The 24455-nt window shown below is 46.1% G+C and overlaps 1 long non-coding RNA gene across 1 annotated transcript in view; it reads left to right on the plus strand.

The window, feature by feature from the left end:
* Positions 1-24455, plus strand: part of LOC138513830 (uncharacterized) — a 193826-nt gene that overhangs the window by 24707 nt on the left and 144664 nt on the right. The gene's annotated exons all lie outside the window — the stretch shown is intronic.

Below are 24455 nucleotides of genomic sequence, written 5' to 3' on the forward strand. Positions count from 1 at the left end.
TCTTTGGGCGGTAAGAAAATAAGACGTAGCACTGAATGTAGTTGGAGCAATCTAAGAGACTTAGGTCTTGGCAACAGGTAAGATGTGAGGAATGAGACAAGGCAGTCCGTGGACGTTCTGAGGTAGGCAATAATCAAGTAAGACGTTAGGAATGAGGCGAATGCAGACTGTGGCCGTTCCGGGTCTGGCAATGAGCAGGTAAGACGAAGGCAATGACAAGAACAAGGCAGGAAAGTCACAAAGAAAACCAGGGATTCAAGGAGCCAGAAGAAAAAGTAACAAGATGCATAGCTTAGGAAATGTACAAATTCAGAAGCACCGCCGCGCGCGGGGGCAGGGCTTAAATACCGGTCAGCTGACTGCACGCATAACACGGCGTCATAGGCCTGAACACCTACGTGAATGCAAAGGGCACCAGCGTCTCCAAGGCAACCCATAGCGTTTCCTGAAAGGGAGCAGGAAAAAGACGAACCAAGATTTCTAGGAGCTAAAGAGAGTCCCGCTTTAGAGTGAAAACTGTTTTGCTCTTCTGTGAACTCTGGAATGTTAAATCTTATGCAGGACGATCTATGATCAGATGAAGAGACATTTAATGGAACCCTGACAGGCAAGCACCGGTGTATACACTGAAATGGAATGTTGTTTCTAATTACCATCCTCATTAGTGAGGCATCAGCTCCACAACTTTTTGTACACCCACAAGCAACGAACGAATCAACAGCCCAGCAGGGCCAATGTTCTCAGTTACGGCAGGGAAAAGCTGGAGCTCCACAGGCCAAACAGGCACAACAGGCCACTTGAGAAGCCACTTGCTGAGGTGCGCACGCCAATGGCGCGCGGCCTTGCTGTTAAATAGAGTCCTCCTCCTCCTCTGTGGGCATGGCCTATGGGTAAACAGATAAAATGCTATTATACTACCCTTTAAGACTATATAGTCAGTAACAGTTATCACCAACAGTGATACATATGTTGTGCAAGCATTCACCAAGAGTTACAAGTCCAGATATATCCACGTGTTGACATGAACTTCCACAGTTCCAGGAACAGCGAGCAACGAGGCGAGCAGCTGGACAGGCACAACAGGCCACTTGAGAGGCCACTTGCTGAGGCGCGCACGCTGATGTCGTGCGCCTCGCTGTTAGAGTCCTCCTCCTCTGTGGGCGTGGCCAAAAGTTACAAGTCCAGACATATCCACGTGTTGACACGAACTTCCACAGATCCAGGAACAGCGAACAACGAGGCGAGCAGCTGGACAGGCACAACAGGCCACTTGAGAGGCCACTGGCTGAGGTCCGCAACATAATCTGTATGTCTCACAGGCGGGTACGTTTTTAAATTTGAGTGGACTAATTGCTCCAAAGACTGGTGGTCTAACTGTCAAATGGGTGCATATGCAGACGATTTGCTCTTATTCGACTGTACAAAGATAGGTCTGCAGAGATTGATTACAGCCTTTGGTGATTTTATAGTAGAAAGGAAATTGACAATCAATCCTAGTAAAACTATTATATTTCACATTGGTAGTAAAAGAGTGAGACCATCCTCATTATCGTGGGGTTGCAGCGGTGTGAGAATCAAGAACCAAGCTGATTTGCTTTTTTTGGGCTATGTTTTTACCAGCTCTCAATCCCACGCGGTGCTAAAAAAATAACCTTCTCCTGAAAGTAAGAGTCTGTGAACCAAATCAGGGCCATTGAAAGAAAATATGGGAAGTTTACATTGGCCCCTTGTATCCAATTTTTTTGCTTGAAAGTTATTCCAAGAATAACATATGGTTTGGAGTTTTTACCAGATGTCTTGTTACCTTTCTTGAGTGAATGTGAAACATTGATATGGCGCAAAATACTGTTCTTTATCCCAAAATGTATTCCGATAGAACTGATTCGATATCAACTTGGCCTGCAATCAATTACAAATATTATGTATGCAAAAAAACTTGCCTTGATGAGAAAATGTATGGTTGCAGAGAAGGAATCTATGTATTACTATTTAAAAGAAGAGTTTAAGGATAATTGTATGTAGTCTCTGAAAAATACCAGTGAGAAAATATTGTTAAACATAGGACTTTCTTTTGCACTCTGGTTAGTAATCCAGGGAAGGTGAAAGACATATTAAAAGCTTTTGATTGGCTTGAAAAATAATGCTGTTGTACTGAATTCAGGCCTTTACTGCCAAGCAATTTCATTTTGGAAATGGTCCCCTAGGCCTGAAGAATATTTAGTTAAATATCCCTTGCGGTCCTTTAGCAACAAGACCATGCGTTTTAGGTTTAATGTATCAAGTACTAACGAGATACAGAACATCCGGGGAAAGAACGATGTTGAGAAAAAATATTGTAGGTTTTGTAAGCAAGCTGGGATGATAGAATCTTTGATGCATCTGCTTTTGGTTTGTCCCAACCTCTTGCAACATAGAATTGCATTTTTTTCAAAGTTTGTAAGAGATACCACGAATGTTGATAGAGATAAACTGTAGTGTGAAATCCTGCACGGGACTTCAGTTGCCTTGAAAATAAGGGTAAATGACATTTTACAAAATATTTTTTTAGTTGCTTGAATAATACCTTGATAGGTTAATATAATGTCTGGGAGAATTACTGTAGCACTGCAAAATGCATCAGGTGTGACTAAATTGGAAATAATGTGTCCTGAAAATGAATAGAAAAAATGTACTTGTTGAAAGCATTGTATGAGTTGTGTAATGTGGCATGAATTAGCGAACCAACAGAGATGGTTGTCCATGTCCTGGGCACGTCGGCTAAGGACGTGACCAGGAACATCCTAGCTGCATTAATTTTAAAATTGCTGTGCCCCTGCTAAAGCAAAATCTGCAGCCTTAAAGTGGTAAGTTAGGCATTTGTTTTGTGAAGTGGGTCGTGCACTTGTGATCATTGTTTGATAGATAGTGAGTTGCTTTGAATACGATACCTAGGGCTAAGTTCTCTTTTCCTGGTAATGCAGAATGACCCTTCAGCTCAGCTAGTCATTTCACCCTGTTGGAGCCCCGTTGCATATTGTATCACTGCAGTTCTGTTTTGCTTGGAGACGGTTAAGGGTACCTTTCTATTTGCGACCAAATCGTGGGCTTTGTTGGCTGGAAAATATTTGTCAACTGGTTCCTTCCACCAAGGCATTCCATGTCCAAGGCAGCTTACTAGTCTTTCATAGGGACTCTATTTATTTGGCGCATGCTCTGTGTTAATTATATTGTTGATTGAAGACCAATTTAGTAAGTATATGTGTTGTTTTCTGGAAGTGGCGTTGATAATTCGGAACCCCAAAACTCCATGTCAGTGCCTAATTACCAGTGTTCTCTTTGGGGTGAAGGTACTGCCTGCATTGTCAGGTGGCTCACCAGTATTTTATTTGTATTTCCTGTTTAAATGGCGCTGGGATCCTGCTTGACTCTGTACATCAGGTGTGTGAAATCACTTCCCCTACCCTTGGCATTTTGGTGAATCGATGTCCCTGCTGGGGCCCTGTTCACAATGGCAGTGGGGGAGAATCGCCCACTGGCCACAAAGGAAGTGTCTGGGACCCTGTCGATTGCAATCAGTCGGGAAGAGGAAACCACTGGTGATAGAGGAAGGTTCTGGGACCCCAAAAAAGAGACATTGAAGCAAGGTACAAAGGCAATAGATATATATCAATCTGAAAGCTCTGACTATCAAGGGATACCAGGAGAAGGGAGTCTCTCCTGGCAATAAAGCAGGAGCAGAAAGACAACAGGGGAAGGGAGTCGTTTCCTCTGGCTTTGGTGTATCAAGAACAGACGAGGAGAAGGGAGGCTTCCTCTTGTTATGGAGATAAAAATCAATTTGGTGACACATTGGGAAATTAGTCTTTCCCCCTGGTCTTTTTGGGCAGTACATCAATACATACCAGGGGAAGGGAGTCATTCCCCTGGTTCTTTTGGGACTTGCACAGAATCACACCAGGAGAAGGGAGCCATTCCCCTGGAGAGAACATTGTCTAAAGACTGTTTTTAAACCTGTAAATTACCCCTGGCGTTTGTTTGAAGGAACATTTCAGAAATGGGGGAAGGAACTTTGTGTTTGTTTACTCTTGAGGTTTATAGTGTATTTATGTATGTATGTATTTAAATTTGTTAAGAGCAAGAAAGAAAACCTGTCCCGAAGGCATCTGGGTGCTATTAGAAGACCTGAAAAAGGGGCATATCAAGAGCCTAGAAAATAAATGTTTTTAAAGCTCTACGGATGCATAAATGGTCCGGTACATCGCTCAAACTCAGTGGGAGAGAATTCCACAAAGTGGGAGCCGACGAGATGGAGAAAGAGCGTCCTCCAAGCCTAGCCCTACGAAAGCGTAGAACCATCAAGAGGTTTTTACCTGCAGAGCGCAGCCTGCACGCCGGGACATAGTTAGTAAGTTTAGAGCGAAGAAAGACAGGACCTATGCACTGAACTGAACAGTGACCTTGAATTTAATCCGGCTTCTAACCGGGAGCCAGTGAAGCTTGGCTAACAATGGACTAGAATGGGAGAGCTTAGGGGCCCCCAAGGCCAGATGCGCTGTTGCATTTTGTAGAGTCTGGAGTCTCTGGATCAAAAAATCCAGCTTGCCCAAAAAGTTGCCATTACAGTAATCCAGAAAGCCCATGACAGAAGCTGTAACCACCAAAGAGCGATGGGCAGGCGGCAAGAATGGCAGGACTTTCGGCAATATTTTCAGCCTAAGAAAGCCGGAGTTACAAACTGAAGAAATTTGAGCTGCCCGTGAGCCAGAAGAGAAGCTTTATCCCTAGGCTTTTCACATAGCTACTAGGGCAGGACAGGGGCCAAGTGAATCAGGCCAGAAGTCAAAATTCCAATAGGACAAGGGGTCTGTGGACCCCACCACAAGGACATCAGTCTTTCCTTATTTAACATTATCCAGTTCTCCGCCATCCATACCCCAATCTCGGCACAACAACCCCTAGTTTCAAAGGGGGAGCAAGGCTGAGGCACCAAGGTGGACGATCAGCTGAGTGTCATCAGCATACGTATAAAAACGTATGCCGTGAGAGGAGATGAGGTCTGCGAGAAAACGCAAATAAAGATTAAAGAAAAGAGAAGATCCCTGAGGAACCCTGCATGATACTGAGAAAGGGGCAGAGGAAAACGGAAACAGAGAAACAAAAAAGAAACAAACCAGGCCAGAGGAATGCCTGCCATCCCAGTCTGTTTAAGACGCTGGAGTAAAATAGCATGATCGATTGTTTCAAATGCCACAGAGAGGTCAAGGAAAATCAAGGGTCTGACCTCTCAACGATCTTGCATTAGTGCCAGGTCATCGAGTACCGAAATCATAACTGACTCAGTTCCCATGCATGGACGAAAGCCTGCCAGACAGAAATGAAGGTGACCTTCTGCTTCTAAAAAACTGGAGACCTGAGGTGTAAAAATAGTCTCCATAAGTTTCATGAGGATGGGCAGCAGTGAGATAGGACGATAGCTGTCTGGGAGTTGGGGCTTTTTCAACATGGGGGAAACCACAGCGTTTTTTTTAGAGAAGCCGGAATAACAACATTACTGAAAGAGTAACTAAGAGCAGCAGTAAAAAAAGGGACACAATCAGACGGCAGGGCTTGAATCAGATGTAGAGGGATGGAATCCGAAGGGGATGCCGATTTCAATTTGCCAATGGCTTCCACAACAGTCTCATTAGTCACAAGGTCAAAGAGAAAGGTAGAATATGTTTCTTCCGAGTGTGCTGGTGATACAAAATTAACACTTGAAGCACATGGTCACGCTGCTACAATGACATTCCTGATTTTAACAATTTGTTCCTGAAAAAAGCAGTTGACATGATCGTAGACAGCTTGAGAGCGAGAGGGGTCTACCAACGGAGGCCGTGATACCGACAGCTCCTTAGCTATCTTGAAGAGCTCATGTGACGAGCAGGCAGCAGAAGTAAGATGATCAGCATAGTGCTGAGACTTAGCACTTTTAATAGCATTCTGATAGACAAGAAGAGCTGATTTGTAATTGGCTCTAGTTTCTAAATCAGAGCTCAGAAGCCATTTACGTTCAGCCCTCCGGGACGCTTGCTTCAGTAGCCTCAAATCGGCTGTGAACCACAGGGCCGATGTCTTTGCCCGGCAGATGCCCCATTTCATAGGGGCCATGGTGTGAGGGATAGAAGTAGGTTTTGACACAGGATGGTGGTTTATTCTTTGACGGACATCGTGACAGACCCTTTTAGTATTAATTATGAGGCAGGGAAACCCCTCTTACAAGTTAGAGATAGCAAGGACTTCTTTTCTAATTTTTAAAATAAAAGTCTATAACCAAAATATGCCACCTTTGTGTCAATTTCCCCCGCCCACACCCTTAAAGTAGCTAGTGGAGGGTACGTAATGCTGGTGTGATATGTTCAAATCAGTAATCAGTGATAATATTGCCTTAAAAAATAAAGATGCAATATTCAGAGGTGAATAAATAACCAAATACTTAAATATCTCAAAAAATGTCATTGATTATGTATTTATATATAATACTTTAAAATATGGATAAAATGTCGTATATAGTTCTTGGACTCAATTATTTATTACTAGCTGGGATACCCGGCATTGCCCGTGTCCTGATCGAGTGTTGTCTCATGTGCACTGGAGGATGTTGCTCTTGTCCTCATGTCAGCAAGTCTTGCTTCAGTTTACTCTGTTGTCTCATGTGCCCTGGAGGATGTTGCTCTTGTCCTCATGTCAGCAAGTCTTGCTTCAGTTTGCTTTGGCATCTAATTTTCCCTGGAGAAAGTTGCTCTTGTCCTCTGGTCGGTAAATCGTGCTACTGTTTGTTGATGTGTTTCAGAAGCTCTTGATATTGATTTTTGATTTGCATCAGATAGACTTTTTCCAAGGGATGTTCGTTTTTTCTGAGGCATGTTTCAGTTACTCAATGGCTTCAGCACATTTGAGAAAATGTCCAAGAAAGATTGATTGATTGTGTTCTCTTCTCATGAATGAATTTAAGTAAACTGTAAACTTGCCCTTTCCCATATTTGGAGTCGCATGATAAAAAAAGATAATTTCTTTTTCAAAATGGATTCCTTTATAAAATGCTTTAATAAACACTTTCAAACTGTATAAAGTAGTAATTCATTTCAAAGGAATAACCAACACATCGAACATTTTGCTTCGGACACTTTTCAAAATGTTGCCTCCTTCTAGTACCTACTGTAGTGAATCAGAGTGAGCATCAGTAAATGAGGGTGTCTAAGGAGTGAATTGTTTGCATCCAAAGGTAGACTCCAATATTGCCTTAGACAAATGAGGAATCCATGTAAAATTTGGTAGCAGTTAGTTCAACGGTGTGGATTTGTATAGCCGGACTAACATATATATTTTTTTCATATACGTTTTTTACATCCAAACATGGACTATGATCTTGCCCCAGACAAAAGAGGAATCCATGCAAAATGTGGTAGACGCGGGTTCAACAGTGTGGATTTGTATAGCTGGACAAACATACACACATACTGTCGGGGGGAAATTCTCCCGGGGTCGGCTGGGCCGTCCGCGGACCTCCGGGCAGGGAGGCCCCAACTCCTCCCGTATATCCCAAAAGAGATAGAGTATGAGACACACGCAAGAAGCAAGGTGATTCTGCTGTTTATTAAACAAAAAGGCAGGGATGGGTCAAGGATCGTACGCGTCCGTCCTGACACTCTCTCAACATTTGTGGGGCTCGCAGGCCCTTTTTACCTTAGTATGACGCGCTGCTTGCGTCACCTTAGAAAGTTAGCAAAAAACCTATCGCCACTCTGGATTGGTTCCCCGAGTGGTAGGGTTAGTATAGCATACGTATAGAGAACGTTGTTAGTGGTTAAGGGTCAGTCAGGTGGTATACTTGGGTCGTCCCTTCAGTTTGATACATAAAAATTGTTACATGAAGACCCCTGAGGATTGGTCAATGTTAATGGCGTCAGTGATAAGGGCCCCATGTTCTGATTGGTCCATCCGCGAGCCCCCCAGTCTGGGACCATCGCTGTTCCCAGCTCGCGGTGCACCTGTCATTTGCAACAATGTTTCACTATGGGTATGTGCAGACAATGTGAGGATTTATTCATAAGCAGGAAGGCCGACTACTCCCACCGCCGCAGATGTCCATTGAGTCGCTTAATTGTATCTGCCTGTGTCTTGAGACGGGGGATCCAGGCGCCTTCTTCCTCCTGGGCTTGGCACCCTATCAGGTTCGGCTTGGTCACGTGAGGTGGGACCGTAGTTGAGGCAGAATTCTGCACAATTAATATTGCATTTTTCACTGTGTGCCTGGCTTATCTTGCAGGTGTGACCTTGGCGTCGGCTTGCGGTATGAGAGTTTGCAACGTTGTGCCCTTGACTGTCTGCTTTCGCTGGGCTCATTCTGCAGGGTCAGCAACCGAACTCTTGCTCATTCAATGTTCATGGAAGCTTTTGCTTGCGGCCTACTTGGGCCTGGTGCATAGGTGGAACCGTTTGATACAGAGCGCTTTAGGTTATGGTATCATATTGCTCTATCCCCAGTATTGTGTCTTCGTTATATTTCTCATTATGATACATGGGTTTAGGAGAAGCGTGAGCAAGCCTTTTTAGATGAGTTCATTGTGCGTCTTGCGTTTCTGCATTTTGAAAGGCCTATGTGGAAAATAATAAAGATGCACGTCCGTGGGTGTGTCCGTCGCCTACGTCATAGCACTGAGTATGTTCTTCGTGTGGATTGGTGTGGGAGTGTCCTCTGTGTATGTTTGCACGGGTGTGCTGACCGTTGGCTAGGTCGTCATGGCATCTCTAACGATGTGTTGATTTGGTGCTGGATGGTTCAGTCGAGTCCATCCATGCCGCAGGTGTCGGCATGTGCAGGGCAGGCTGGTGGGCAGGCGGGTGGGCACGCGAGTGGGCACATCCGTATGTTCTTGTACCAGGGTATTTGGTCATCTGGTAGATGGGCAAACTCCTCTCGTGGCGGGTGTCTGGGCCGTGATCCTCTAGGCCAGGGTTGAGAGGGGATTGGTGGGAGCCTTTTGTTCACTTTTCCCACTTCAGTCCCCCCTCTGGTCGACTTGTCGACCACAAACATATCCTTTTCCTTATCTCCTCTCACTCTCCATATTTTAGTTACTCCTCCCAAATGCCCATAGTGGTTAACATGGTCTTCAAATGACCAGTACATATATACACAGGTCCCTCCAGGTGTGCAGTATACCCATTTCCCTATGTAACTCCTTGGGTTTCTTGGGTTTTCGAGCTTCACAGATGGTGGGTCCAGGTGGTTGGTGATGATCTGGTTGCGCAACCTCTCTCTCTCTTTTATTATTGTGCCTGTGTGTTGGCCGTCATCTGCTGGCATCAAGGGGTGCATACCGACCATTTCGATCATCTCGTCTGTGGTGCGTGCCTTCCGGGCCTTCCAAAATCTTATTATGATAAGTGCAGCTCCAGCCAAAATAATGCATCCAACTATAATCTTCAGTCCGTCTGACAGCCAAGATGGCATCCATGACCATAGCGTCGAAAACCAGCTCTCATCCTTTTTCACACCTTTACTTTCATCCATCATTTTGGAGTGCATCTGGGCCAATTGTGATACTGCTTCTGTCAGTGTACCATTGTCAGCATCGTTAGCAGGAATGAATGTGCAGCATGATTGTCCTATCTTTGCGCAAACTCCTCCTTCCATTGCTGTGAGGAGGTCCAGTACATATCTGTTCTGTAGTGCTACCATCCTCACTGCTCGCAGTTCCTCTTTTATTGCGTTGAATCCATTTACTGTGGAGTTAATTGTCATCATTAATTCCCATCTAGTTATCTGGAGCCATTTTGCGTTTGCGTAAGCCTGTAGTCCCGGATGTATTATTGAGGAGAAGAACATTGCTGCTCTGCTGAATAGTCTGTGTTCTGGCGGAATTGAAGTGAGTGCTGTTTCCGACCTTCCCCATAGGTAATTTCCTGTCAGAGGTTCTCCTTGTCTTTTATTTCTATTCAGGACAGTGTTGTTGCCGTTGTTTTGGTTCTCTGGCCCCTTCTGAAGCTGCGCAGATCTCTTCTTCCTCTTGTTTCCTTCATCCATTTTGGGGAAGTTCGCCACATTCACATGTTTCTGGGGCACCACTAGTGATGGTACATTAATGTGTACCATTGTGCATACACCATTCCACAGAGGGGGCAGTGTGTGGTATGCCTTGTCTCCACAGGCCCAGTAACGGTCCATTACTACTGCTGTTCCTGCTCCCCCCTCAGGTAGCTCTGTCACGCTTGCACAGTTGGTGTTGTATCCCACGTCCACTTCTCCTTTATGTTGGTAGCATACCTTAGGTGCAGTCATCGGCAGTATTGTTAATGGGTCTTCATCCATCTCTATCCACGTTAGCATGGGTACGTACTTGACCCAAGTCATCCAACATCTGTTTTTGTGTTCAGCAATAGTTGTAGTATCCTCTCTCATTACCATGTTGCTGCCAACCACTCCTGTGTCCCATTTGTCACCCAGGTACACCTTCCCTGTTATTATTATCAGTGGTCTTTCCCAACATCCTTGTTTACCAGGAACTTCAGTGGCGTACCAATCACATGGTAGGTACTGTAGTGTAACTTTCTTTATTTCTCCTTTTTCAGGGCCATTTGTTATGTATCTGAATGCTTCAGCATGTAAACCGGCCTTGTGGTAACTCAAATAACTCTTAAGGAAGTTATTTTCGTACGGGTATGTGTCTCGTGTTTTCCATACCAGGTGCACCGTGTTTCCTTGAAACCTCCCTTCCGTTTGGAACAGTGCCAGGTATATTATGCACCGTGCTGTTTTTTCATCTATTTCCGTGGCAACGAAAGTTCGGGAAGCACTCATGGCGTATGGGATCAATGAGCAGACGTAGCAGCTGTCTTCTGTTGTTTGTTTACCTATTTGAGTCATGTGTTGGTACCACATGTTGTTTGAGACATGTGCTGAATTTTGTATGTAGTTGTCAATATCTTTATTGTCTGAGTATGTGCTGCGTTGAACTCTATTTCCTTTGTGTGGAATTTTGTAGTACCACCTGACGTGACACCTGTTGCAGCTGGGGGTGGGGGTATATTAGGTTTGGGTACAGCAAAAATATTGATAGCATAACTGTTCTGCCATACAGAGGCAGCCACGAACCCGGTGATCATCAAAATCCCTATCATCTTTATTACAGAGGCTAGTCTCATGGGGTGGGGGGTATGGTGATTACCCCTTTCTATTTCAGTAGTTGTCTCTGGGTAATCAGGGGGGTGGCAGGGTATGGGGGCACTTTGGCCGTTAGCTGCGGTAGAAGTCCCTTCCTCCGTTGGCGACGCTGTTGCTGTTCTTCCAAAGGCCCTGTCGGTGACGCTAGGGCGGGTCTGGAGTTTGCAGATCTTTACATCGTGTAGGTGATTCCAGGCACATTTGTCCTATAGCTTTACTGCTCTCGTTGATACTTCCTCTACCAAGTGGGGGCCAGTGAAGCGTGGGCTGTTCCACTTTCTGTTGAAATTGCGGAGTAGTACGTGGTCACCTTTAGCAATTTTGCACAGTTTTTCCTTTTCCAATTCTTCATCCGCGTCTTCTTGTTGATCACTCTTAGACCCGCCCCGCGTGCGCTCGAGCTGTTGAGACACAAACACTACACTAGTAATCAAAGAAGACACATATTGGTACATTTCATCACCAAGGACAGTTGCAGTACTCTCATGGTCGGTGAATGCTCTTGATGTTGGCGTCAGAGGAAGGCGCATTTGACGTCCGGTCACCACCTCGTGAGGGGTGAGGTGGTGGTCGGAGCCTGGTCTATTCCTTAGCTCAAATAGGGCTAGCGGAAGGCAATACAGCCAACTCTTCTTTGTTGTTTGCTGTATTTTTGCAATTGCTTCCTTTAATAGGCCATTCAGGCGTTCGCATATACCGTTGGCCTGCGGGTGATATGCACATGCAAATTTATGCTTGATGTTCAGTAAGGATGTGATATGCTGGAACATTTCATTGGCGAAACGCGGGCCATTGTCTGACCGCAGTATTTCGCACACTCCCCACCTGGGGAAGACTTCCCTCACTAGGAATTTAGCTGCTCAGAATGCATCTGGGTGTGAGCAGGGCCCTGCCTCAATCCACCTCGAGAATGGACATACAACTACAATCATATACCTATTTCCTTGACATACGTTGATCATATCAACATAGTAATATGGATGTGTCGGAAGGGTCCCTCTGGCCGGGGTATAGTACCTTTTATCACCTTCAGCGTGTGACCGGCCGTGAACTGTTGACATGTGAGACAATTGCTGATAAAATTTGACACATGGGAATTTAACTCGGGGCAGAACCAATCTTCCCTAATTCGTGCTGCAATGACTTCCTTGCCTGTGTGGGCTGGGTGGTGTAGTTGGCTCAGGGCGGTGTTCAATAGTGCCAGTGGCATTACCATCTTTCCAGTGCTAACCTGGCGCCATAGTGCGTCAGTTGGTGACATTGTACATCCTCTTTTCACCCATATTTCTTTTTCTGCCATTGGTGCAGCCGCTTGTAGTTCCATTATCTGTGTGGCTGGGAGATGGGTGTACCCTTCTCGTATTAACATCTCCTTAGCTATTCCCCTCCCTCTCCCTCTCTCTGACTCTGGGGGGTTTCATATCTCGCCAAAATATGCAGCATACTTCGCGTGTGCGTCTGCTGCTGCATTCCCTTTTGAAATATGATCTTCTCCATTAGTGTGTGCGGTGCATTTGACCAAGGCTAATTCTTGGGGGTCATTTATTACTTCAATTAGTTCAGCCATTAAGAGGGCATGTTGCACTGGAGTGCCGTCAGCTCTCCTAAACCCTCTTCTCCTCCATTTGGACAACCCTGAGTGGACAGTAGACGTGACATATGCACTGTCGGAATATATGGTCACTCGTTTGTCAAAGCTTTCCTTCAACGCCAAGATCAGTGCAACTAATTCCGCTGCTTGAGCAGAGTAATGCTGTGGTAATTGTACGCATTTCATCGCCACACACACCGGTACCTCCGTCATTTTTACCACTGCTGCCCCAGTTCTCCTTATCCCGTCACTTTGGTCAATTGTTGATGACCCATCAATGAACAAGAGCTCACCTCCGTCTAGTGCGTTCTCTTCAACCCTTCTAGTACATGAATACATTTCGGTAGTCTTTGTACAATCGTGCGCATAGTCTCCTTCCTTAATTGCTTCTGCTATAAACCTTGCAGGGTTGACCGTGCTACACCTAACAATTGATAGGTCAGCTCTAGATAACATTATCTCATAACCTGACGCCCTCTGCGTGGTTAGTGTGTACTTAGGCTTGTTCAATATTGCAAATAGTGCATGTTCCACAAATAGTGTGGTTGGGCACCCCATGGTGATTGCTGATGCTTTCTCTACCGCAAAGGCAGCTGCGGCGAGACCTTGTTCGCAAGGGAAATGACCTAACATCACTGGATCCAAGTGGCCGCTGTAAAACGCTACTGGTTTGTAGCCCATGCTTGTTTTTTGGGCCAACACTGCTTTCATTACTGCTGAGTCGCAATGTGAAAATATAAAGAATTGTCGTTCATAATCTGGGGTGGCCAGTACCGGAGCGGTTGATATTGCATCTTTCAGTTCATCAAAAGCCTCTTTCATTTCCATTGTCCACCCCAACCTTTTCTCCCCTTTGTTAGCTTCTTTTAACCCCTCAAGTAGGGGTCCAATGTATGAGCTGTAATCAAATACCCATGCTCTGCAGTAGTTGCACAGACCCAGGAACTGCTGTAATTCTCTCACTGTTTGTGGCAATGGCGTTTTTGAAATGGCCTGTGCTCTTTGTGCTGCAATCTTTCTTCCATATTGGGATATGAGCTGGCCAATGTAAAGTACCTGTTCCTGACAGTACTGTAACTTTTCCTTCTCTACCTTGTAACCTTTTTCAGCCAATATTGTCAGCATCTTTAATGAGTCCTCTCTGCATCTTCTTTCGTTTGTGCTGCAAATTATTATGTCAACATACTGCAACACTGTGCTTTCTACTTCAATGTTACCCAAATCCATCTGTATTACTCTGTTGAATATTAAGGGTGACTCGCAGTACCCTTGTGGCAATCTGGTGTGTTTCCACTTTGTGTTTCTGTAAGTGAAGCTTGTCAGATCTTGTGAGTCTGGGTGCAGTGGTATTGAGAAAAAGGCATTTTTAAGGTCGATCACTGTAAACCGTGATGCCTCTGCTGGAATGCCGCACAATATTGTGGCCGGGTTTGCTGCTATGGGGTATTCTGCTTCCACTATGTTGTTCAAAGGCCTGAGGTCCTGTATGAAGCGCCAAGACCCCCCTTTAGCCTTGCGCACTGGGTATACAGCTGTGTTGCATGGTGATTCTGATGGGACCAATATGCCATTATTAATAAGGGCCGTTATTGTTTGATATATGCCCTCATCTGCCTCTTTTGATAGTGGGTACTGTTTCACTCTGGGGAGTATTGCACCCTTTTTCAATTTTATTCTTACTCCCCCTATGCTTTTTATACACCCCACGTCATAGGGGCTAGTAGTCCATAATGATGTGGGTACTTTTGCCATATCCTCCTCAAAGAAGGGAACTGGGGTGGACGTGGGTGCCTCAAGTGCCATTGCAATTTTCTGTGCCACTTGTTTGTACGTCACCCTTAGCCATATTTCCACACTCATCATAAATACCATTTCACCTTCTTCCTTTTCTCCTGAGAAGAGCTCCTCATCTGACACCTGGGTGAGTCTACATCCCTCTGCTAGTGATATCACTGCTCTCCATGCTCTTCCTTCTCTGTTTTGGGCATGCACTGCAATGTAATCAGCGGTTGCTATAATGCTCTCTATGTCCACTGAAATCACCTTTCCTTCTGGGTCATTGGCTGGTGTTTCTGGTCTAAACAAGTAGGCTGCTGGCCTCCTCCAGATCTTTCCTTTTATCCCTGGCATCCATGCAAATGCCATGTCCGTCCCGTACTGGAACAGTTCACCATCTACTGGCTCAGCCCTAATCACTGTCTGTCCACAGTATGCCTGCATAATCTGTCGTGCAGTGAGCATGTTAATTCCTGGAGTGGAGCAAATTATGCCGTCCTCCGTAAAGGAGATCGTCATATTCAACCTGCTCATTATGTCTCTCCCCATTATATTTACTGGTGAGGCCCTAGAATATAAAAGTGGGACTGACATGTCATAATCCCCTATTGATAAGGGAATGTTATCAGTAAAGGGAACCAACCCCCTTGCCCCAGAGAATCCTTGGGTGTTCATGGCTTCACCTGACATCTTAAATTTACCTTCCCTTATGCAAGACCCGGTCGCCCCGGTGTCAACAAGGAATGATTATTTTTTGTCACCTATCGTTACCTCTATGCGTGGTTCCTCCGCACTATTAGGTGTTACAGACAGGATGGGACACACCAAGATCGTCTGTGGGCTGTCCTATTGAGGGTATAATGATTGACCACTTCCTGTGTAAGGGTTGTGTCCCAGTAGCGTCACCCTACCCAGTTGTGTTTGCTGTAGTTGGGTATTGGTAGATGTTATGTTATGGTCTTGGACTTGTGCAGGTTGCTGTACTTGCTGTGCTTGGGATTGTTGTGTTATCGCTACCTGTTGTTGAGGCGGTGGACATGTCTGTGGCTGTTGTTGTGTTACTAGTTATTGCTGTCCATGTCCCTGTTGCAATGTCTGCTGTTGCTGGATGCCCTGCTGTTCCTGTGTGAGCTCTTGTTGTCCCTGTTCACTCCACGATGGTGTGCCTGGTCTCACTCTACACGTGCGTGACATGTGTCCTACTAATCCACAAATCCAACGCACCAGTGGTTCCCTGTTCTGCCATGGAAAGCTTCCTGTGTTGCCCTGGTATACTGAGTGCCCGGTGGGGTAGGAATTTCTAAGTCCCCCCACCTGTTGTTGTGTGTTATATCCGTATCCTCTCCCTCTCATTATTCCTCCCCTTCCCCTGTTGTAATTATAATACCCAGCTCCTGGCGTTGGGTATCCTCCTCCCATGTTAGTCGTGTATGGTTGGAGTGGCGGCATCTGTTGTGTTACAGTCTGCGATGATTGTATTTGGGAGGGATCTTGTGCAGCCACTACTTGTGTGGGGCTTTGAGTCATTGTTGTAGGTGTAGTTATTAGTGCGCCTTCCATCGTGTATTTAGTAAGTTTTTCCTGTACTAGTTTAGCCTCTTCCGTTTTCCTGTCCTCTTCCTTTTTTTTCATTTATTCTTGCCATGTCCTGCAATGATGTACTATAGTCAGTTGTATTTCTGGCCATGCTTTTGCTTCCATCCCCACTGCTTTCTTCAGTTGTTTCTGGACTGCTTCTGGGAGCCCCTGTACTAGTATATGATAGAATATTGCTGGTGTTTTGTCCCATTGTTCTCTAGTTTCCATACGCCACTTCTCTTGAATTTCCTGGATATAATCAACAGGATCTTCGTTCTCACGCATCTTGCGCGAGGTAATTGCTCCTATGTCTGATGTGTCTGGATACTGTACCCTCAGTGCCTGCCATAATGCATGTCTGCAGTTTGCGAATGGTGCCCCATCGTGAGATGTGTTTGTTATTGTGACCCCGGGGAAGCCCACTCTCTTCCAGATGTCATCCGCAGCATCCCCTAATATTGATAATAGAAGGCCCTTTACATCTCCCACTGCCAATTTCTGTCCTGCGGTGTATTTTTCCATTTCATATATCCATTTACCCGCACCTCCACTTAATGATGGGAGTCTGCACTTTATATTTTCCTTGTCTGCATGCTTCCAAGGGACGTATTGTGGTCTAACCCCTCCCCTCTCCAGAAGAGGCATCAAGTTGTGTCCCGTTTGACCCCCTGGGTTCCACAAAATCGAGTCCGCACACCCCTCCTCTTCTTCCGTCTCTTCTACATCGTCAATTTCTTCCATATTTCTCCTGCTCTTAACTCTTTCTCCTCCACCACTTCCCCTTCTTTCATCATTTTCTTTATTTAATGTGGACGTGTGTATTCGTTCTCCCTGCCTGCGTCCAGGGAGGTCTCTAAGCCTTCCTGCATAGGGTGTCAGGTCGTTTGTGAAGGGCGCGAGTTTAGATGGGCATGTTGCACGTAATGAGCGTGAGGTGGTGGAGCATGAAGGACGGGATGGTGACGGTGTGGCTTCACGTGTCTGCCTTTCCGCTATTCCTTGCTCTTCCTCCTCACTTCTCTGCAGTTCTTCCTTTCTCCTGCAGATCCATGGTGAGTCTCTATTTGTCCGGGTGGTGTATAGTTTATCTAGGCTTTCCCTTTCACTATTTCTTCCTTCCTTCTCCATTCCTTCTTCTTCCTCACTACAAAAGCCATTCAAAAATGGCAACCCCCAATCTGTCTTTTCCCCCCCAATCGTTACTGTTCTTATGTCTATTAGGTCCGTTCCTTCCTTTTCTTCTTTGCTAATCGCTCCCCTTTGTGCCGATGTTGTTGCTAGTTCTTTACCTCTATATACATGCCTCCTTACTTCACTCTCCCCTCTCCTATCTTCTCTTTCCCCTTCATTTTTCTCTGCTATTTCTCTACCAATTTCCTCTCTTTTCTTTTTTAATTCTTCCATTACTTCACTACTCATTTTTTCCAATAACTTTTCATCTTCTTTCTTCCTTTCCCATCTCTCCCTCTCCCGTTCTAATATACTCTCTATCATCCTCCCTTCCTCGTATTTCCTTGTCGCTTCTGACAGTAATCTCTTCTTCCATATTGCCATTTCTTTTTCTTTCTCCTCTTCCTCTCTTTTCCTGTCGTGCAGTGCTGCTCTTGATACCATTTCTGATAGTGCCTTTACCCTTTCGGCTTCTCTCTTTTGCTCCTCAGTTCGTTCTCTCATTTTTACCAACTCATTCTTACCTTCTTTCCTTTCCCGTGCTCTCTCTCTTTCCCCCCTCTCGAGCTGCTTGATCAGTGCATTCTGCTCATCCCTTAATTCTGCTAATCGTTCCTCCAAAGTCTCTTCCTTTTGTCTTATCAGCTCTTCCCCTTTCATTTCACCCTCCCTGGTAGTATCCTCGTCCATTTTCCTTACCACCTCCTTCTCTTCTCCTGTTAATGAACGCCGTAATTTTAATAGTATCTGCGCAGCTACCCACTCATCATTTCCTATGTCCGTAGTCTGCTCTTCTTCAGTCCTCCCCTCCTCTGCTAGCGTCTTCCTATGAACTGATCCCGTTGTACTAGTCCGCTCCCCTCCGTGTGGCCACCTGTAGCTGTATATGGAGGCGGGATGTATGCCGGATTCGAGTATCCCTCCGCCGCCCTTAATGGTTCTCTTGCTATTTCTCCTAGTTCTCGTAAAGGATAGAACCCCCCTCCTTCTGTTTTCACTACCTTCGCTAGGGGTATATCGTCGCTCTGTTCCTTTTTTATTTCGTTTTCATTTGAGTTGTCACTCTTTTCTCCTCCCTCTTGTCCGTTCCCCGTGTTCTGTGTGCCTTCACTCTCTTTTTCCCCATTCTCTCCCTCCTCCTTAATCTCCTTATCTCCCGTTGTTTCCCCTACAATGAACATTCCGTTTGGTCCTGGTCGGGACCCTTGGAACATCCTCCATAAATTGAACACCTCCATGTGGTGTGTCAACTTCTTCCCCTTGTATGTATTATGCAGATGGTTTAATAGTGAGTGTTGGGTATATGGATCGAAGCTACCATTAGGCGGCCATGGTGTCGTCATTTTGTTGTCCGTCCCCTGTGTCCATTCTATGCTATACTTGATCAGTTTCTCCCTATGGGGTGACAGTGTTTTACATATGTGTTGCAGTGGGGTAGTGAGGGTGTTCCCCCACCCCCCGATCCTGCCCCGTATGACATAGTAGCGCTCCACTTGTTATCCTTCCCCTATTTGGTAGCGGTTATTTTACTAGCACTTTACAATATACAGCCTAATGTCTTTACCTGGCCCCGTAAGTTTGGGGACTTGCGATAGTCCGCTAAGGAAAAATTAGTAAAATATAGTATTTACATTTGTATATTCTTTTCTTTCGTTTCTTCCTTTATACAACAACCTTACGGCCCCCTGTGGCCGAGGCGCACGTAGCCCCCTGCGGCCGCGTGCCCCTTGTGACGTTCTTATACTGCCGTCCTACTTTCACTTGCTCCTCCTCCCTCTTTTACACTTGCCGTGGCCGGCGTTCTCCGTGCGCAGCCACGTCCCCCTTTTCGCCTTCCCCCGATCAACTCATTACCGTTTACCTGCTGGTGACGTCACCGATCTCTTCAAACTACTGGTGAGTTCTTCATATATTCTCGACGTCCAAGATACACTTGCAATCTACCCCCGTTAACCCCACAGCTGTCTTCCTGTCACTCCTGGAACAAGGTAATCAATAATATAATCGGACTGCGCACGCTGCGTCGCCTCACGTGTGATACGCCCCTCGACAGGAGGGCTTAACCAGCCAATTATCTTCTGTATTGGGCAACTAGCTAGCTACCGCCTACAGGGAAACGTCATCTATCTATCGAGTTTCCTGCTCGATCAATAGGGATCCTCATCTACTCATTGATCAATAATTGCCAAATCGTAGGAAACCACACACACACACACACCCTTACACATGGTCGCGACCTAGGCCAATCAGTTTCTATGAGCGGCTGCACGTGATGTTTTCGTGCTCCGCCCCCTTCTCTCCCGTAACGTAGCAGACTGCTCTCGCACTCGTCCTGCTACCATTCATTTCATTGCCAACACTAAATTATCAAACCTTCGCCGCGCACCTGTGTAATACCTCCCGTATTCAATTCCTCCCCCCTCCCTCACAATTTCACATTGCTTGTTGGGCGTGGCATACTCACCAAGTTCTCTTGATGCCGGGCCGCTCGACTGCGTGCACCCCTCCAAGCGGCTCGCCACCTCCCCTCGTCTGGACTACGTCTGGACACTCGCCAACCGCAGGCGGGATACTTCTCAACCGGCTCCCGAGGGCCAATATCCGGATTGCGCTGTCCGGTCTTCTCGCAGTTCCGCAATGGTCCTGTAGTCCTCAAAAAGGGGGCAGCGGCAGAGGGGGCCGCGCCGCCAGGCCTCCCCGCAACGGGAGTACTTGGAAAAATAAAAATAAAAGCGGACCTTAAACAGATCTCAGCAGTGCCTCTAACTTGTCGGGGGGAAATTCTCCCGGGGTCGGCTGGGCCGTCCACGGACCTCCGGGCAGGGAGGCCCCAACTCCTCCCGTATATCCCAAAAGAGATAGAGTATGAGACACACGCAAGAAGCAAGGTGATTCTGCTGTTTATTAAACAAAACGGCAGGGATGGGTCAAGGATCGTACGCGTCCGTCCTGACACTCTCTCAACATTTGTGGGGCTCGCAGGCCCTTTTTACCTTAGTATGACACGCTGCTTGCGTCACCTGAGAAAGTTATTAAAAAACCTATCGCCACTCTGGATTGGTTCCCCGAGTGGTAGGGTTAGTATAGCATACGTATAGAGAACGTTGTTATTGGTTAAGGGTCAGTCAGGTGGTATACTTGGGTCGTCCCTTCAGTTTGATACATAAAAATTGTTACATGAAGACCCCTGAGGATTGGTCAATGTTAATGGCGTCAGTGATAAGGGCCCCATGTTCTGATTGGTCCATCCGCGAGCCCCCCAGTCTGGGACCATCGCTGTTCCCAGCTCGCGGTGCACTTGTCATTTGCAACAATGTTTCACTATGGGTATGTGCAGACAATGTGAGGATTTATTCATAAGCAGGAAGGCCGACTACTCCCACCGCCGCAGATGTCCATTGAGTCGCTTAATTGTATCTGCCTGTGTCTTGAGACGGGGGATCCAGGCGCCTTCTTCCTCCTGGGCTTGGCACCCTATCAGGTTCGGCTTGGTCACGTGAGGTGGGACCGTAGTTGAGGCAGAATTCTGCACAATTAATATTACATTTTTCACTGTGTGCCTGGCTTATCTTGCAGGTGTGACCTTGGCGTCGGCTTGCGGTATGAGAGTTTGCAACGTTGTGCCCTTGACTGTCTGCTTTCGCTGGGCTCATTCTGCAGGGTCAGCAACCGAACTCTTGCTCATTCAATGTTCATGGAAGCTTTTGCTTGCTGCCTACTTGGGCCTGGTGCATAGGTGGAACCGTTTGATACAGAGCGCTTTAGGTTATGGTATCATATTGCTCTATCCCCAGTATCGTGTCTTCGTTATATTTCTCATTATGATACATGGGTTTAGGAGAAGCGTGAGCAAGCCTTTTTAGATGAGTTCATTGTGCGTCTTGCGTTTCTGCATTTTGAAAGGCCTATGTGGAAAATAATAAAGATGCACGTCCGTGGGTGTGTCCGTCGCCTACGTCATAGCACTGAGTATGTTCTTCGTGTGGATTGGTGTGTGAGTGTCCTGTGTGTATGTTTGCACGGGTGTGCTGACCGTTGGCTAGGTCGTCATGGCATCTCTAACGATGTGTTGATTTGGTGCTGGATGGTTCAGTCGAGTCCATCCATGCCGCAGGTGTCGGCATGTGCAGGGCAGGCTGGTGGGCAGGCGGGTGGGCACGCGAGTGGGCACATCCGTATGTTCTTGTATCAGGGTATTTGGTCATCTGGTAGATGGGCAAACTCTTCTCGTGGCGGGTGTCTGGGCCGTGATCCTCTAGGCCAGGGTTGAGAGGGGATTGGTGGGAGCCTTTTGTTCACTTTTCCCACTTCAATACCTACATTCTGCTTTATATATAAAGATTTAAATGTCTTGAGTTCACTATTTTTACTACTGGATGCCGGGTTCGACTTCAATTCAATGTAGTTTCCTTTTGTCCACTAGAGGCTGTCTCATTCGTTTTTGGTTTCTGGTTACCCGCGTCCGCCATTATCATTCTTCAGTGTTTCCGGCGGTGGCTCCAGGTGAAGATGTTCCCGCATTGATCATGGCCTTGGATTTGTTTGTTTTACTTGTTTTTTTCACTTTTTCAATTGGCTTTTTTTCCGGGATTCAGGACTTTTTTCCAATATGTTTGGGGTAGTTTGTTTTTGGATTGTTCTATTTATTTTTTGATTACTTTTTGGGAACTTCATTTTTTCATATTTTCAGATTTTATTTCTTGGTTTCTTTGTTTTTTGGAATTTTTTATCTGATCACTGTGTTTGGATTGCTGGATTACTTTTGGGGACTTCACATTTTGGGATGGATTTTTTCTTAGAATCTTTGGATTTTTCAATGCTTTCTTTGGACACTATTTGAATCGATGGATTACTTTTGGTAACTTATATTTTTTCATGTTTTCATATGGTTTTTGTTGCTGGATTCTTTGTTTTTGTTGGTATGCTTTCTCTGGAAACTGTGTTTGGCTCACTGGATTACTTTTGGGATCTTGGATTACATCACATTTTCAATATTTTTATTCTTGGATTCTTTGGTTTTTGGGAATGCTTTCTCTGGGTACTGTGTTTGGATCGCTGGATTACTTTTGGGAACTTGGATTACATCACGGCAGTTTGGATGTCCATTTAGTCAGGATTTTGGAACAGTTTTACAGACTATGGTTCGTGGATTGGTGCATTTCTTCTTGAAAATCGGTAAAAAAACATAACTTTTCTAAATAGTGCAACACATGGAGGATTATTTATAATGTGAAGTTTGGTAAGTTTTATATTTTAACGTTGTATCTCTTAACACCTGTGGTTGCAGAATTTTATAATAACTATTAATGGTCAATTTTTTATATTTTAAATTAAACGCAATGCTCTGCAATGTGAAATGGCAATTTTGGGCAATTTGTTTAAATACAGTTTCACTTGACAATTCCCCCACTGGCAGCTTTTATTTTTGATATTGCCAAAAAGGGAAAACGATTGAAGTCCCGAAAATCTGACTTGGCAAAAAGGTTTCCTACGTTTCCTCCCCTCCAAACATTCATGAGCCATACCGAGTAGCAGGTTATAAACTAATACCAGCTACAGGGGCTGGTAGTACTGGGACGAAGAAGTCACTGAAGGAGGCCCAGAGTTGCTGGCAATACCCTAGTGATTACACAACAAGGGCAACTGACTCTGACATAAAAACACCAGAAAGCAGAGCATGGTTGAGTGGAGTAGCAGTAGTCTTGGCTGTAGTAGCAGAGGAACAGGGGGATTTAGGGAGTGGAAAACAAAGTCTAGAAAGTAATTTCAGTAGGAGCGAAAGGCAGAGGAAGAGAGGTAGTTCGGGTCAGAGAGGCTGCAGAAGCCATTGGCAGCAGAAAAACAGTAAGGAAAGAAGACCTGAAAGTAGAGGGAAATGGGACTTGGGAAATGGGAGACGGGAACATAAGCAGACCAAACAGTCCGTTATCTGCCCAAGATACCAGAGCACAGTACGCGGCCGAGATGAAGGCCACACAGGTATTCCTGAGAGAGGGTTTGTAAGGGTGTGGTGCCATCCCTCCACTGAGGTCCGGCAGAGTCACACACCAAAGGCTTCCCCATACGCGGAGCCGAGTAGGAAGTGGGGCAGAGCCTTCACTGCACCTGGGGTCAAAACCAATCATGTCTCTCAGAGATAACTGTGCAGGGACTTCACTGCACATTGCCGATGCTGCCTGAGTGAGACAAGGGGCCTCATTACGAGGTGGGAGGTAAGGGATTACCAGCACCGGTAAGGGCACCGGTGCCGGTAATCCCTTACCTCCCTACTACGAGTTCCCTTTGCGGGTCCATCCTTAACGCCTGGTTTTTGCAGGCGTTAAGGACGGGACCCGCAAAGGGACTCTAGAGCTACTAACGGTACTGCAATTTGCGGTACCGTTATTAGCACCTTCCCCATTCTCATTGAGCCCTATAGGGGCTCAATGGGAATGGGGAATGGCCCTGGTGAATGGCCCTGGTGAATGGGAAATTACCGGTCCCTCAGACCTCGGAATGGACCGGTAATTTCTCCATTCACCAGGGCGGAGTCAGAAGGGTTTTGGAGGCAGCCATGGAGCTAATAGCTCCATGGCTGCCTCCAACCTCGTAATGAGGCCCAAGGTCTTGGAGAATAAAAGAAGGGACTTGCCGGAAGGGAGCAACTCGACCCGAAGTGGGCCAACAGAGCGGCACAGGAAGACTGACATTGGGGCCTCGTTGGACAAAGACGAGCCACCTATTGGAATCCACAAGCCCCAATAGGTATCTGTGGTCATTGAAAAGGGTTAGAGCCCTGCTTGGGAACTGGGAAGCGAGTCCCAGGAGCAGCGACTGCTATTTGGGATAAAGCCATCTCCTGGTCATTGCCAGGAATACAAGTGACACTTCCTTAAAAGACAGACCTGATAACACAAAGAGACGGAAACCCCCTGGGGGAGCTTGAGAGACAGCTGAAACTAGGGCTCCCCCCAGGGGCTCGCCTCCATGGTCGAAGCATCACGCATGGAGACAAGTTGCTTAGTAAGTGAGGCGGAAACCCGACCATTGGAAAACAGATCCCCAAGCTGCAACTGCCGACCAGCTGTTTCGGGTACCGCTAGGAGGAAGTGAGGACAGACGCCTTAATATGGAGGAAAGCAGCTACTACGGGAACCAGGCTGCGGCACTGATTGAAGG

This window comes from Ambystoma mexicanum, chromosome 12 (genome assembly GCF_040938575.1).
Source record: "Ambystoma mexicanum isolate Mex_15411 chromosome 12, UKY_AmexF1_1, whole genome shotgun sequence".
Classification (NCBI taxonomy): Eukaryota; Metazoa; Chordata; class Amphibia; order Caudata; family Ambystomatidae; genus Ambystoma; species Ambystoma mexicanum.